The sequence below is a fragment of the Humulus lupulus genome, chromosome 3, assembly GCF_963169125.1.
Source record: "Humulus lupulus chromosome 3, drHumLupu1.1, whole genome shotgun sequence".
Lineage (NCBI taxonomy): Eukaryota > Viridiplantae > Streptophyta > Magnoliopsida > Rosales > Cannabaceae > Humulus > Humulus lupulus.
The window spans coordinates 73784861-73803020 of NC_084795.1; the positions used below are offsets into that span (position 1 = coordinate 73784861).

General features: G+C 36.3%; 1 non-coding gene across 1 annotated transcript; it reads left to right on the forward strand.

Annotated features, from left to right (window-relative positions):
• Positions 1 to 11536: 11536 nt before the first annotated feature.
• Positions 11537 to 11643, forward strand: LOC133827702 (small nucleolar RNA R71). Its single transcript, XR_009890353.1, has one exon. It is a non-coding gene; the product is annotated as a small nucleolar RNA R71 (small nucleolar RNA).
• Positions 11644 to 18160: the final 6517 nt, after the last annotated feature.

Sequence of the window (18160 nt, forward strand, 5' to 3'; positions counted from 1 at the left end):
GTGCTTATGTTATGTGTGTGTATGTGTCTCTATGTGTATATATGTATATTTTCCAACTCAAGTTGTTGGAATTTATATATATTCTTGTGTTTATCTGCTGTTTATTTTACTGAGATATTGAAATGCTCCTCCTTTTCTAGTTTATGTTAAGTATTTTGTTTCTCTGTTTTGTATATAGGTTTAAGTGTTTTAGTTGATTAATACTTTATTGAGATTATTCACCAGTTAGTATGAGTACAATCTGGGTTTTACAATTAGGGGAAGTTACATATATTATTATTATTATTTATTATACCCTAATTTCGAGACGAAACATTTATCTCAAAATGTAAGCTAAAGAAACAATATGACGAGCTCGAATGCATATGGTTATTTGCAACAATATTGCTAATAGGCAGTATTATATGTTGGGGATTAGGTTATAGATAACATTTGGTTTGTGATACAACTCAAGACAAAAGATACAAGTAAATCAACATTTGAGATGAATTTAGAGTGGACCTTCCTTGAAGAACAAACCCTAGGAACATAAAATCACAAGATATGATTTTATGTGAAACACAAAAGTTGCAAGGCTTGACTCAAATGAAGATTTGTTGTCCAAAAATCTCCATTCATAGCCTTCTCTAAGGAAATTCTTGAAGCTGCAACAATGGAATGAGATTGGGATACACAAGCTTTGATCCTTCATACGAGCCAAGATTTCTTAATGAAGATCTTGGAGAAAACTAGTAATCTTGGAGCTAGAGAGAGAGAGAGTTATTCTTTTAGAGAGAGAGAGAGGTGAGTGATCAAGTCACCAATTACCTCATATGAACCCCTTAAATAGTATAGGACCCTCATCAGACTCAACCAATGAGATTAAAGCATTTAAATTTATGTTTTTGAGGTTATTTACGTAAATGTACAAAATTTCTGTAACAACCCAGGCGACACATCGCCTGGCACTAGGCGATGTCTTAGCATAGGGTTTCAAGCTTTTGGATATGCGTCACTTCCTAGGGACAACACATCGCCGATGCCTATGTTTTGGCACTCCAAGACTTGTCTCAAAACACCTCCAAATGCTCTCAAAATTCTTGGGTACTCTTATATACTCCAAATAAACAATTTGGACCCCAAAAGTTGATTTATAAATGCCTATACTGAAAGTCAACTTTCACATGTTGAATTTTGTGAAATCATTATTGTTTTAGCACGTCTTCGTGCCTAAACAATTTTACCATGTATTTAACCAATCTCAACATTCCCTCACTTGGTTAAATACATCCTCACTTCTCTAGCCAACGATATTAGTGCATAAAGTAAAGTACCGTTTGGGTTTGAACTTTACCTTAGTGAAAAAACAACAAAGCTTAAATTGAAATGCTAATGTATTCTTAAAAGATTGAACCCAACATTCCTAGTGATAAAAACTGGTAATGTCTCACACACCACCATTTGATTATTTATGTATTTCCCACTATTCATGCATATCACTATTAATGGTCTTGTTCTTGATCCATTCATGAACCATCCGGAGAGAAAACTCTTACTCTCTTGAGAGGTGGCCCACCTCTAGGTTCACATAGGTGAAATTCTTATAGCATCTTTGCTATCTTTAGAAATATCGCTTGATAAGTGTTACAATACAAGCAAGGTATAAAAAATTTCACATAGTGAAGATGTGAAATTTCAACTTCAATTGTAGGCACTTTAAAAATGTGTTTTTGGGTCCAAAGTGATGCATGGAGGTATCAAAGTGTTCTCAACACTTTTGTTTGCATTTGGAGCAATTTTTGGACATTTGAAAGTGTCCAAAAACAGCGAGGGTGGCTGTTGCAAAAATTAAAGCTACGCAAGTATACGTAATCGCAATTTGTAATAAATCTTGATAAGAATGAGTATCGTCCCACGAAAACTGATTTATCAATTACCAAATAATTAATTTCTAGTTTCGATTTGGCTAATGAAAACTAGATTTGTGAAATTTGAAAATAAGAAAACAGAAATAAATGAAAATTGCAGAAATCAAATAATAAAAAGAACACAAGGATTAAATTCACTATGAAACAAATAGGAATCATAATCTTCTCTACTATCCACTCTACTATTCTTTAATTCAATTACTACTGAAACTCTTCTTACTGAAATGATAGGCATGCAAAAGTGTTAACTATTCGAGTTAAGAGATAGAAAACTCGACCTAATGTGAATTCCCTATATTTCTATGGTCAATTCAAACAATAGGAAGCAATGAATACAGCCCTAAATCACATAAACCAATTTGATACTCTAGTTCTAAATTGAAATTTATGTCTATTCAATTTTAGCATATTCAAATCTCACTTTTCAGATTTTGATTCAAATTCATAAATCATATGTAAAAGGTGCGCAGTCAATTACATACACAATAAACACAAATTGAATAGATTTCAGATGAAGAAGAAATAGATAAATGCATTAAATCATAATAGAGTTTCAAGAGAGTCAATTAGAAAACCTAAACAGAATTTAGTTCTTAAACATCACTAAGAAATCCATAAACCTGAAATTAACATAAACTAAAAAATAAAAAGAGAAGAAAAGAAAAGAAACTCTAAATGATAGATCCACTCCTCAGCCTCCTCTCCCAGTCTAGGTCTGCAAAAAGTACCTCATTTTATCTCCTTAATCGTAATTTAAACCTAATTAGCAATTTTTTAAACATGAAAGGACCAAAACACCCTTAATTAAAAATCTGCATTTTTCTCATTTGTAGACGTATCTTGCGGTCGCAGGAATGCCCTGGAAATGCAAAACTCTTTTGGAGTTGCGGCCGCAAGACACCCTTCCTGCGGTCGCAGGAAGTGCTCCAAAACACCGTTTTCCACCAATTTTTGTCATTTTGTCAATTTTTCTACCATATTTCCACACCTAAGTCACCTAAGCCCTTCGACACCTGAAAACATACAAAAACCAGCGTAAAATAGAACAAAGCAAAACGAACACCTAATACTTTACCTGAAAAACACATGGATAAACAAGTCTAAAACTCGTTTATCAAACTTCCCCAAACTTAACATTTGCTCGCCCTCGAGCAAAGAAAACAAGACTCAAGATAAACTAAACAAATAAATACAAACACTAAACAAATGAATATAGATAACCACAATTTTAACCTCAAAATTTATGAATGACAAGCATATATAATTTTCGAAAAAAAATTCTGTCAAATAATCCAGATTTTCAATCCAACCACTTCTTCAATTCACCCTAACCCATTGATCATTTTTGTCTACTTAATCATGAACAGTAAATAAACCATATTTAAAATAATTTACACATGCTGAACTCTCACCATCAATCCATCAAATCCCAAATTTCCATATGCTTGCTAACTTATTATTCTCCACTAATATAAATCAATGCATGTTCAAGAATCAAAAGGTCTTTTAAAAGCTTAGGTAACGGTAGATAAGATAGTCATTTTGGCTCAAATATACCATAAGCACATAATCCAAACAACCCAAACCTAATATCCACATTGTAATCCAAATAACCCCAAATTTTCCTTTATTTTCCAAGATTGAGAAAAATTCACACTAGATGTATCTTTTTTTTTCTTTTATTATTTTTTTTTCAACTACACTTCTCCAAACTTATATTTTTCAATGTGAACAAACATAAGAAGTGTAGTTTATTTTCAATCTCTTTTTTTTCTATGAATTTTCCTCTCAATCTTTCCTTTTATTTTTCTATTGTCACAACCAAATCACACAATAACACCCATTAAAAATCAATCCCCATTTATATGTTTATATGCTCATGGTATAAATCAAGGGAATGAAACAAATAATAAGTGTTCAATTAGGCTCAAAATAAGTGGTTAATAATAAAAAATTATACGTTTAGGCTCGAAAAATGGTAACTAAGGATAAATTAATCAAGGATGGCTTGAAAGGCTCAAACGTTCCAAAAAAAAAATTGCCTAAATCATTTTCCTAACACAAGCATTGTCTATGATTTCGCCTCAAATAATAAGCAAGAAAGTTTTAGAATTGTTCGTACAGTCTTTCCACATTCAAAATACAACAAGTGTAAATATATTTAAATGCAAGAATTTACCAATCATGATCAAATATTCACTTTTACAATGAATTAAAGTAATCCAAAGAGGTGGTCAAACTAAGCACACGAATTGTTTTTTTATAATCAAATATAGTTTTCTCGAATTATATTACAAGTCATTCACGTATTCTCATCGGCTAATCATTGTTATCTTGATTCAACAGGCTCTCTAGATACCCTAGCACACAACACAATTAACACACAAAACCAAACACAATTTAACAAAACACAAAATATCAAACGAAACAACAACTTGACTCAACTAACTTAACACAACTAACTAAAAGAAATCCCCCTTCCCCAAACTTACTAAAAACATTGTCCCCAATGTTTAAATAAAAGCTAAGGAAAGGAAACTTACCTGACTTGACTCACGATGAAGGGCCTGCCTTGTCATCCCCCTCAGGTGGAGGATACCCAAAGTTGGGTGGTTGTGGATATGGTGGAAATCCACTAGTGTCAATGCAAAAATGAGTGGCGAAAGCTTGGTTGTAGGCATATTGATTCTGCGCCACATTGACACTCCACAAGTGGTGCTGCTGGAACTGTGACACCAAAGTGTCCAGCCTTTGGTTGACATTCTGAGTTCTTGGCGGCGGACGAGTAGACTGTCTTGAGGTACCTGCACTAGGAACAGCTGAAAAAGTTTTGACATTGTTAATCTTGACCAAATCATAAACTAAATGGGGCAATTTCTCCTTTAATTCATTGATGGGGACCCCTGCTTGCAGACACAAACTAGTTATAAGGCTAGGAAAATAAAGCCCCACATAACCAGTGACACAACACTCATTCAAATTAGCAGCAATAATATTGCCAACATCTATAGATTTCTTGTGTAAGACAACATACAGCAAAACCGCCTTACTAGGGGTGACAATGGTAAAGGCTTCGGTGGGTGTCAAATTTTGAACAAATAAAATACAACTACACTCTTCTCTCCCTCGTCAACAAATTGAAGGGAAACCCCACTCGATGAGTGCCATTGAAGGTCCATTCAGTGCCTGGCGGGGTTAAAGCTTGCAAGATAGTGTCCCAAGTACTCTCCTCACAGAGTTGGCCATGTAAGTCCCTATACTCATCAGTTTCTAAGGTAGGCAATTTGAAAAATTTATTGATATCACTTCTGTGAAATTTCACAGTTTTGCCCCTAACAGTTGCTTCCCATGTATAGTCATGGTGAAAAGCATTAGCATAAAATTCTCTAATGACAGGGATGATAGCAGCAATTGGAGGAGCACAGAAAACCTCCCACTTATGGGCTCTAATCACTGATGTATATTCGTCAGGGACAATAAGCTCATCTTTCCAATTGGTAGCAAACCCTCTCTCCCTAATAAGGCTACGCTCCTTATCTTGAATGTACCTAGAATTGGTCGTTGGGTTGACAAACCTAGGCACATCCTCAAAATTTAGGTCGTCCTCATTCTCTATGGGTGGGGGAGGTGGTTGTTATTTTTTTTTTCTAGTTTTAGTCCGTTTTCTACTTGTGGACATTATGACACAAGAACCAAAACTTCTCAAAATAATGCACACACCACCAACAATTTACTTAAGAGCACCAATTGCAAAAGTGATAGCAATGTTCAATTTATAAGATTCCACAATTAAAACAAGCACAAGAACAATGATCAATTCCTTGAAATTGCAAAATCCCCAAATTTACACCTTAGAATAGGAAAATGGCAAAATTCTCCAAATAAATTGAAGACCCAATGAAATTGAACATAAAAATAAGCATCTATAATTCTCAATTTCACCAATGTCAATTCAATTGCACAAAATCATCTAAAAAAAATTATGACCCAAAATTAGGTCAAAATTTCCCAATTGCAAAATCAAGGAATCTCAACACAAATGCAAATCCACCAACATGCAATACAATTATTTCAATGATATCTTAAGAATCCAGAAATAACATATATTTATCAAACACCACACACAAATTTCAGATTCAAGAGATTAGCATGAAAAAAAATTCTTAAGAAAACAATGTAAAACTTAAGAAGAGAAAGATGAAGAAGACTTACAATGATAGATGATGATGGAGAGAAAGTTGAGAATGAGTAGAAGAGAACTATACTTACAAAACCTTGGAGTGATATGGCCTCTTAAAAAAAATTGAAAGAATGAATGAGAAAATGAGATTTGGGGATGAAAAGAAAATGAAAGTGAGAAAATGAAAATGAAAAGAAGAGGAAAGAGTCTGATGCAAATATATATTATTTTTTTTTAAAGAAAAATACGTGATCCTGCGGTCGCAGGACACCATTCCTGTGGTCGCAAAAACCTCCCTATTTCTTGTGGACCTTTGGACCTGCGGCCGCAGAAAGTGGTTCTTGCGGTCGCAGGATTGCTCCCATTTTGCCCAGATCTCTGGGCCTACGGCCGCAAGAAATGATTCCTACGGTCGCAGGATTGCTCTATAAACCACAACCTCATCAATTTTTATTCTTCTTCTTCTCTTCCTTTTTTTAATTTTTTTTTCACGTATTTCACGATGACAAAATACATAATATTTACAATAAAATAATAAAATAAAATAAACTAAAAACTAATAAATAAAATAAAAATTGTCTCAACTAAAATCGCTTAAAAACTCAAAGAACTTAAATGAATTTGGGATGCCTCCCAATGGCGTTGTCGTTAATGTCATTTAGCCGGATGATGAACTCCTCTTCAGAGACGCTTCAACATGATAATGGACTTGGCTTGATCAATGGGACCACCCAAATATGGCTTCACTTGTTGACTGTTCACCTTGAATGTTTCATTATTTTGATTTTTCAACTCCAACGACCCATAAGGAACCCCGTTACTACTGTGTACGGTCCCAACCATCTCGATTTCAACTTGCCTGGAAAAAGTTTCAACCTTGAATTGAACAATAATACCTGCTGACCGGGTTGAAATTCTTTGCGAGACAAGTTCTTGTCATGCCATCTCTTGGTGCGTTCCTTGTAAATCTTAGCATTCTTATAGGCTTCATTCCTAAACTCATCAAGTTCATTCAATTGCATTAGCCTATTTTTCCCAGCGGCATTCCAATCCATATTCAACCTTTGCATTGCCCAATATGCTCGATGTTCTAATTCCACTGGTAAATGGCAAGCCTTACCAAAAACCAACTGATAAGGAGACATGCCAATGGGAGTCTTAAATGCCGTTCTATAAGCCCATAAAGCATCATCAAGCTTTTTAGACCAATCCTTCCTTGAGCTATTAACTGTCTTTTCAAGAATGCTCTTGACCTCCCTATTAGAAATTTTCGCTTGCGCATTAGACTGTGGATGATAAGGCAAAGCAGTTCTATGTCGTACTCCATACGGAGCAAGCAAAGCATCAAACCATTTATTACAAAAATGACTCCCTTCATCGCTTAAGATAGCTCGAGGAGTTCCAAACCGAGTAAAAATATTCTTGTGCAGAAAATTTAGAACTACTTTACCATCATTCGTAGGAGTTTCCGCTGCTTCCACCCATTTAGACACATAGTCCACAGCGAGAAGTATATACTTGTTATTGTAGGAGGATGGAAAGGGGCCCATAAAATCAATCCCCCACACATAGAACAACTCAACTTCAAGAATAACATTCAACGACATCTCATCTCTTTGTGATATGTTACCGATACGTTGACATCTATCACAAGACTTAACAAAAGTATTTGCATCTTTAAATAAAGTAGGCCAAATGAAACCACATTGCAATACCTTTGCTGCTGTCCTGGTAGCACCAAAATGACCCCCACAATGAAGAGTGTGACAATGGGTGAGAATAGAGATCATTTCATCTTCCAGTACACAACGATGAATTATTTGGTCAGCACAATGTTTATAGAGGATGGGCTCCCACCAATAATAATGTTTGATCTTGGAGTAGAATTTCTTCAACTGTGCTCTAGACATATCAGGAGGCACAACCTTTGCCACTAGGAAATTGACATAATCTGCATACCGTGGTGCTTTGGCTTTGTCACTCACCCCGAACAATTGCTCATCTGGAAAATAATCATTGATTTGCACTTTCTTGGTAATTTGATCTTCCTTAACTTCCAGCCTAGACAAAAGATCCGCCACAAGCTTCTCGGTACCCTTTTTTATCTCAGATTTCCATATCGAATTCTTGGAGTAATAAGACCCACCGAATGAGACGGGGTTTAGCATCTTTCTTTGTCATGAGATATTTTATAGCTGAGTGGTCCGTGTACACAATCACCTTATTGCCAATTAAATACGAATAGAACTTATCAAAAGCATAAACTATAGCTAGAAGTTCTTTTTCTGTTGATGCATAATATAGTTGAGCATCATTGAAAGTTCAACTAGCATAGTATATGGTTCGAAATACCTTGTCCACTCGCTGCCCAAGAACCGCTCCAACCGCATAATCACTAGCGTCGCACATAAGCTCAAATGGAAGGTCCCAATTACGTGCACACATTATAGGCGCTGAAATGAGCTTCTCCTTGAGAGTCTTGAAAGCAGTCAAACATTCTTCATTAAAATCAAAAGGGACCTCATTCATTAGCAAGGTGGACAACGGCTTTGAGACCTTGGAAAAATCTTTGATAAATCTCTGATAAAACCCTGCATGGCCCAAGAAACTCCTCACTCCTTTAACTGAAATTGGAGGTGGCAAATTCTCTATAGTAGAAATCTTGGCCCGATCCACTTCTATGCCTTTACTAGAAATTTTGTGTCCCAAGACAATCCCTTCTCTCACCATGAAGTGGCACTTTTCCCAATTAAGTACCAAATTCGATTCTTCACAATGTTTAAGAACCGCTTCTAGGTGATCCAAGCATTCATCAAAATCAGACCCGAACACCGAGAAGTCATCCATAAAAATTTCGATACTTTTCTCTACCATGTCGGAGAAAATAGCCATCATGCACCTTTGAAAAGTGGCTGGTGCATTACAAAGACCGAAAGGCATCCTTCGGAAAGCAAAGGTACCATATGGGCAGGTGAATGTTGTCTTCTCTTGATCATCCGGAGCGATGGCAATTTGGTGGTAACCTGAATACCCATCTAGGAAACAATAATAATTGTGGCCTGCAAGTCTATCAAGCATCTGATCCACGAATGGTAGTGGGAAATGGTCCTTCCTCGTCGCCTTATTCAGCTTGCAGTAGTTAATACAAATCCTCCATCTCGTCACAGTACGAGTAGGGATGAGTTCACTGTTCTCATTTTTTACCACAGTTATTCCTCCCTTTTTAGGCACCACTTGAACAGGGCTCACCCAAGCACTATCATAAATAGGATAGACTACCCCTGCATCCAACTAATTAAGTATTTTCTTCCGAACAACATCCTTCATAGAGGGATTTAGCCTTCGTTTAGCTACAATGGAAGGTTTGCTATCTTCTTCCATAAGAATTCTGTGCATAACCATTGAAGGGCTGATTTCTCGAATATCAGCCAAAATCCACCCAATAGCACGTTTATGAGCCCTCAAGACCCTCAAAAGTTTTTCTACTGCACCTTTTGACAGCAATGAAGATATAATAACAGGCAACGTTTCTTTCTCCCCCAAGTACACATAACAAAGATGCTCTGGTAAAGACTTCAACTCAAGGACTGGAGGCTTCTCAATAGATGGTATGGGGCGCTCAGGTACTTGACCCAATTCTTCAAATTTCTTCTTGTAATATGGACCACAAGAATTGATCCATTTCACATACTCATGAGTCTCCCAATCCTCCTCTTCATTATCATCACCAAACGCCAAAGCCAATTCAAGAGGATAATTAGTAATCCTCTTTTTCGAAACCACCTCATCAATTACATCAACATTAAAGCAACTATCACTTGCTCTTGGATACGACATAGCCTTAAATACATTAAAGACCACTTCTTCCCCTTGAACTCTCAATCTCAAATCACCATTTTTCACGTCAATGGGAGCTTGCCCGGTAGCCAAGAATGGTCTCCCAAGAATAATGGGAACTGTTGTATCCTCCTCCATATCTAGAACAATGAATTTCGCTGGAAAAATAAACTTGTCTACCTTGACTAACACATCTTCAATAACTCCCCTTGGGTGCTTGATTGATCGATCTGCGAGCTGAAGAGTAATAGTAGTAGGCTTTGCCTCACCAAGACCAAGCTTCCAAAAAACAGATAGAGGCATGAGATTGATACTTGCTCCAAGATCACAAAGAGCATGTTTGCATTAAAATTTCCCTATAGTACAAGGGATAGTAAAACTCCCCGGATCTTGAAGCTTTTGTGGAAGCTTCCTTTGGAGAATTGCACTACACTCCTCAGTAAGTGCCACTATCTCAAAGTCTTCCAACCTTCGTTTCTTTGATAAAATCTCTTTCATGAATTTTACATAACTCGACATTTGCTCCAAAGCCTCAGCAAATGGGATGTTAATGTGAAGCTTTTTAAACACCTCAAGAAACTTTGAGAATTGTTTGTTAAGGGAATTCTTCCGGAGTCGTTGTGGATACAGGATTTTGACATTAGAATCAACAAGTACCGGTTGAATCTTCTCCTTGGTTGCAAGGCCTTCAGTAACCTTTTCCTCCACTTGGGGCTCAACTTTTTCACAACTCTCCTCTTCTTCTACCTTTTTTTCTTGAGTCCCCTTTAGAGAAGGACCTTCAATTTCTTTCCTGCTCCTCAAGGTGATAGCTTGACACTGCTCCTTAGGATTCACCACAATATTTCTAGGCAAATTCCTTAAGGCCTAGTATTCAACATATTGGCCAACTGCCTCACTTGCATCTCCAAATTTCTGATGGAGGATCTAGTCTCAGTCATAAACTGAGTTTGAGTGTTGGTGAGAGTCAATAGGGCAGCCTGCAATTCACTAGGCTGTTCTGTAGGAGCTTATGGCCTAGGTTAGTGAGAGGTTGATGCTTGTGGTGGAGCTTGAGTCATAGGCCGCTGATACTGTGGTTGAAACGGTCGTTGTTGGTTCTGATTATTTCTCCAAGAAAAGTTAGGATGGTTTCTCCACCCTGGATTATACGAGTTAGAGTAGGGGTTGTTGTAGGGCCTCTGAAAATTACCCACTGCCTGAACTTGAGCTTGATCTAATGGGACATTGTTGGGATCTAAAGCAGCTTGGCACTGGTCAAAAGGATGAGCCCCCCCCCCCCCCCCCCCCCCTCCACACACACAATTCACACATTAGTTGGGCTTGCACAACCTAGGCAAACATGGTATTTTGTTGCAACTGCTTAGTTAGAGACGCAACTTGAGCAGTTAAGGCTGTGATTGCTTCTAGTTCATGAACCCCTGCAACCTTTTTATTACTGCCCGCTCGTTCACTTGGCCATTGGTAATTATTAGTGGCCATTTTCTCTAAGAGTTCATAAGCTTCATTAGCACTTTTTCTCATAAACGCTCCTCCCGCTGCTGCATCAATGATTGTGCGAGTGGTACCGCACAAACCATTGTAAAAGTTATGGACCAACATCCACTTCTCAATACCGTGGTGGGGACATTTTCTGATAAAGTCCTTGAACCTCTCCCAGGCATCATACAAAGATTCTCCCTCAAGTTGAGAGAAGTTATTGATCTCCCCTCTTAGTTTAGCAGCCTTAGTGGGTGGAAGAACTTCGCTAAAAAATTATGAGCTAGAGCATCCCAAGTGGTGATAGTATTGGACTCAAGTGAATTCAGCCAACTTTTCGCTCGCTCTCGTAGTGAGAATGGGAACAAGCGCAATCTAATGGCATCATCACTCACCCCATTCATCTTGAAGGTGGCACACAACTCCAGGAAATTGGCTATGTGCATATTGGGGTCTTCAGTGGGGAGGCCACCAAATTGAGCGGCAGTTTGGACCATCTGCAAGATAGCAGGCTTGATCTCAAAATTGTTTGCCTCTATTGCTGGTGGACAGATGCATGAGTGTACCCCTGTGACAGTAGGGAGTACATAATCCCGTAGAGCAATTTGACCAGTAGGATTATGATTTTTTGGTGCTCCCCCACTCATGTTTTCCACACTGTTGTTATTAATATCTGCTGTAACAACAGTGGAACTTTCAGCCCTTTTGTTTCTTCTGTTTCGCTTGCACTCTTTCTCAATCTCAAGATTAATTGGAACTGGACTGTCAACTCCCCTTCTACTGTGCATATAAGGAAAGTACCTGAGATAAAGAGCAACCGCACCCAAACAAATTAGAAATTATTTAAAAGATAGCCAAATTAGAAATAAAATTAACTATTTTAATATTGATAATTTTTCAGTTCCCCGGCAACGGCGCCAAAAGCTTGTTGCGAAAATTAAAGCTACGCAAGTATATGTAATCGCAATTTGTAATAAATCTCGATAAGAACGAGTATCGTCCCACGAAGACTGATTTATCAATTAACAAATAATTAATTTCTAGTTTCTCTTTGGCTAATGAAAACTAGATTTGTGAAATTTGAAAATAAGAAAACAGAAATAAATGAAAATTGCAGAAATCAAATAATAAAAAGAACACAAGGATTAGATTAACTATGAAACAATTAGGAATCCTATTCTTCTCTACTATCCATTCTACTATTCTTTAATTCAATTACTACTGAAACTCTTCTCACTGAAATGATAGGCATGCAAAAGTGTAAACTATTCGAGTTAAGAGATAAAAAACTTGACCTAATGTGAATTCCCTATATTTCTATGGTCAATTCAAACAATAGGAAGCAATGAATACAGCCCTAAATCACATAAACCAATTTGATACTCTAGTTCTAAATTGAAATTTATGTCTATTCAATTTTAGCATATTCAAATCTCACTTTTTAGATTTTGATTCAAATTCACAAATCATATGTAAAAGGTGCGCAGTCAATTACATACACAATAAACACAAATTGAATAGATTTCAGATGAAGAAGAAATAGATAAATGCATTAAATCATAATAGAGTTTCAAGAGAGTCAATTAGAAAACCTAAACAGAATTTAATTCCTAAACATCACTAAGAAATCCATAAACCTGAAATTAACATAAACTAAAAAATAAAAAGAGAAGAAAATAAACTCTAAATGATAGATCCATTCCTCAGCCTCCTCTCCCAGTCTAGGTCTGCAAAAAGTACCTCCTTTTCTCTCCTTAATCGTAATTTAAACCGAATTAGCAATTTTTTAAACATGAAAGGACCAAAACACCCTTAATTAAAAATCCGTGTTTTTCTCATTTGTAGACGTATCCTGCGGTTGCAGGATGTCATTCCTACGGTCGCAGGACTGCCCTGGAAATGCAAAACTCTTTTGGAGTTGCGGCCGCAAGACACCCTTCCCGCGGTCGCAGGAAGTGCTCCAAAACACTGTTTTCCACCAATTTTTGTCATTTTGTGAATTTTTCCACCATATTTATACACCTAAGTCACCTAAGCCCTTCGACACCTAAAAACATACAAAAACCAGTGTAAAATAGAACAAAGCAAAACGAACACCTAATACTTTACCTGAAAAACACATGGATAAACACGTCTAAAACTCGTTTATCAATGGCGATGCATCGCCACCCAAGTGGTATAGCATCGCTTGATGGTTAGTGTTTCAAGAAACCCTAACAAGGGAAAAGGAATTGGTAAGAACAAGGGCAAGGGTAAAAAAACCCTTAGGATACAAGAAGAATGAAAGACAATTCAAAATTTCCAAGGGACCTTGCTTTGTGTGTGGCAAGAATGACCACTTTTCTAGAGATTGTAGGTTCACGAGGAACCAAATACAATGAGGCAAGAGTCAATTCAACCCAAGATGAGCTAGTGGCAACACTAAGAGAAGTTGATGCCATTCATGGAGAGGTGAGTGGGTGGTGGTATGATACTTGTGCAACCATTCATGTTACCTATGATAGAACTCTTTTCAAGATCTTTGAATCTTCAAAGGAAGGGCATGAGATACAAATGGGAAATGAGAAAAGGTCCAAGGTTGAAGGAAAGAGAACTATTCATTTGTTCTTCACATTCGGCAAGAAGGTTCTACTCACCAATGTCTTGTATGTATCGGAAATTAGTAGAAACCTTGTGAGTGGCAATTTATTTGGCAAGCCAGGAATCAAGGTTGTGATAGATTTCGACAAGCTTATTTTATCTAAAGACAATGTTTTTGTGGGAAAGGGATATGCTTGTGATGACATGTTCAAACTTTGTACATCTATTGACCTTGTGAACGATAAAGTTTGTTCTTTTTCTTGTTATATGCTTAACTCAAATTCTATTAATTTGTGGCATATTAGGCTTGTACATATAGGATTTAGCATAATTAAATGGGTTGTCAAATGTGGATTAATAGATTGTGATAATGTTGAGCATGACAAATGTGAATTATGTGTTAAATCTAAAACGGTAAAGAAACATTTTCCTAGTGTTGAATGGAACTCTCAGTTGTTAGATTTGATACATAGTGATTTATGTGAACTTAATGGAATGTTGACTAGAGGAGGAAGTAGATATTTTATTACTTTTATTAATGATTGCTCTAGGTTAACATATGTATATTGTCTTAAAAATAAAGATGAAACATTTGATGTATTTAAGGTTTATAAAGCGAAAGTTGAAAATCAACTTGAAAGGAAAATTAAAGTGCTTAAAAGTGATAGGGTGGTGAATATTTTTCAAATGAATTTAACTTGTTTTGTGAAGAGCATGGAATAATTCATGAATGTACAACCCCTTATACTGACCAAAAATATAGTATAGCGAAAAGAAAAAAAAATAGAACATTTATTGAGATGATTAATGCTATGCTATTACACTCTAAATTGAATTTTAGTTTGTGGGGTGAAGCCTTGCTATCGCTTGTTATTTTGAATCGTATTCCCATGAAGAAAATTAATATATCTCTATATGAGTTATGGAAAGAAAATAAACCAAACATTGGTTATCTTAAAGTGTGGGGGTGTCTTGCTTATTGCAAGAGCACCGATCCTAAAAGGACCAAGTTAGGTCCAAGGGCTATAAGATGCGCATTTGTGGGTTATGCCCAAAATAGAAAATCTTATAGATTATTAGACTTGTAGTCTAATGTAATAATTGAATCTAGAGATGTTGAGTTCTTTGAGAACATGTCATGCGATGACAACAAGTTAGAACCAACTCAAACTACGGAGCCTTAAGAGGAGACTCCTAGAATAGTTGGTGAGCAACCTCATTTTCTAGAAGGAGCCAAAGACTCAAAGATTTGGGACCAAGCGAGAAGTGTTCTCCAATAGAGACACTATACCTTGTTGAATGTGATAATGAGGAAGTGTATCATCCTCCTAATCCAGGACCGTTACCCTGTGTAATTTAAATAGTGCTTAACTCGCTAAACGAGTCATTTGGGCTTAAATTGTGTAATTAAAACTAACCACAGGTTTAGGTACTAAAAATTTCGGTCAAAAGTCAACCATTTCATTAATAGAGTTTGACTTCCATACATGGGATCCCAACATAGTTTAAAACGGTTACAAACCCAAAAATGTATACAAAAGCCACCCAAGGCAGAAATATCAGGGTCCAACCCTATTTCCAACTGATAACCTCGGCCGTGGCAGACAAGCAGGACACATATGTACACCCCACCCCTAAAGCTCTCCAACTCATGGTTGGTCCAACTTTTCCTTTCCTTTACCTGCATCATTTAGCTCATGTGAGCAAAGGCTCAGCAAGAAAATATAATCATGCTTATAAGTAGCACATTATCAGATCACACATTCATCATTAGCACGCCTAGCAGTAATAACCCTACTCATGCTTGCAACCAACCTAGATAAGTGACTATAGAGTCACACTAGGGCCTATTTCCCATCTTTCATATAACCAGCCGTAGGGCTGGCCAAGCTGGTCTGATGCTTAACATTCCAGACGACCTTAGGGGTGTTCAAGCATATATCTCGCTTCCGAGTTGGCTTAACCCTATTGGCCAGCGTTCAGTACACTAGTGCCACCCTCGACTCCTAAGCCGAGCCTTTAAACTCTTGAATCATAAGCCGAGTCCCTTAACCTTCAACTAATAGGTCGAGTCTTTCAACCTTTGACTGATAAGTCGAGTCTTCAACCTTTGACTAACAAGTCGAGTCTTTCAACCTTCGACTGATAAGTTGAGTCTTTAACCTTTGACTGATAAGTCGAGTCTTTCAGCCTTCGACTAATAAGTTGAGTCTTTTAACCTTGGACTAATAAGTCAAGTCTTTTAACCTTCGACTGATAAGTCGAGTCTTTAACCTTCGACTGGTAAGTCAAGTCTTTTAGAACCGACTATACCATTGACTATTAACATAGAAAAGACTTGACTTATAAGCTGAGCTTTCCAATAAGATATACACACTAGCAGTTATTACATAACATAGGTAAACACAACACATTTAATATGTTTAATAAAACAATTTCAACATAACATTAATCATTTACTATAATCGAGCCAAGCTCTAAACACAGACTAGGTGCAGTATTCTTAAGTTTGGTCCAAGCACAAGTTACGACCCTCGAGCACGATCTTTTCCCGAGACCTAGCGGTATCCTAGTCATAATAATAATAATAAATGATATTCATCAATATCGAGTAAATAAAGACTTCCAGACCGAGTCCTAGTCTCTGGGACCTCGAATTCTACTAAATTGGGTAGTAGAATCCTTCGCGAGCCCTTAGATTTGAGTTCCCGTCACTCAAAACCTAATTTGGCCTTAATTTCTATTTTGAGTCGCGACACCCCTCACAGACGCTGCAACTCTCCTCAAGTTAGAGAGCCAAGGATCTCTTTTTTTGGACACGGGCCGCGACACAGCCCAGCAGGCGTCACGACGCAATGACAGATTAGGGAACCACCCAGGTGTTAGGAGTATGTCCTAAAAGCATGTAAAAGACATTTATTATTTCGATGAATAAATAAATACAATGGTCTATTATTGTTATATTTAGATTATTAAATTATTGTTTGAATAATTTTGTAAATATCAGAAAAATTCCATATTCATTATTGAGGATGTGATCTTGTATTGGTATGAGAGAATTAAGATCACATGAATGAAGAAAAATAGTCAACAACAATAAATTGAAGTTATGGAATTCTTTAATTGGGGTTGTAAGTACGGTTTGTTGAGTATCATGTTGATACAAATAATCTATATTCGGATTATTGATGTGGTAAGACATCTCAGTAAATGTGCTTTATATAATATGATTATATATGACATGGACCGATATGAATAAAAGTATTTATCCAAAAAGCATTTAATAATACAGACTTGTAATTCATATCACAACTGATGATCATTTATAGATCAACCTAAATCCCGAGTGTTCATGAACTCTTGTTCATGTTTATTAAATCTTTTTATTCATTCGTTAAGGTCTCTTCAAAAAATGAGGCTGATGACTTTTGTTTTGGAGATTTAATATCATGGATGGCTGGGAACATATATCAACAATACAGAATCTAATCTTTCCTAACAGATCGAATATTAGTTCTCTTAAGGGTTAATTCTGGAACTTAATAATTTTGAGCTCAAATCTATAATTAGATTATAGATTAATTATTCAGTAGTGAATTAATGGTACTTAAGGAATAAGAAGTAAATTAGAAAGGTAAAATGGTAATTCTTCCATTCTAATTTATGAACTAATTAATTAGAGGGTTGAACTATTATAAGATGGTTATATCAATGGACATCTTAAAATAAGATTTTTGTAAAAAGTATATCTATAACATAAAGAGTTCAATTCTGAATTTATAGTGGAGAAATATCATAATTAATAAATTAACTATTATAATTAAAGAGTTTAATTATTTAGTTTCCATGTATTGGAGCTTAATGTTATAGGTCCATGGTCCCCAAAATGGCTCAAACAAACACTGACAAAGATAAATACAAAATTGGGCAAAATGACTTATTTGATAAGTAAAATATTTTTCTATGCACTAAACATAATTATTGTATAATTATGTGTAATTAATTAATTATTTGATTTAACAAAAATATAATTAATTTTGAATTAATTTATTTTTGGAATTTTTGGTATTTAAATAATAAGAAAAATTGGGAAAAATCACATGCCTTCCTTGGCATGTGGTACACGTGTAGCACAGTGCACAGTCACTGTGCTAAACACACAAGAAGCTTCTAGAAG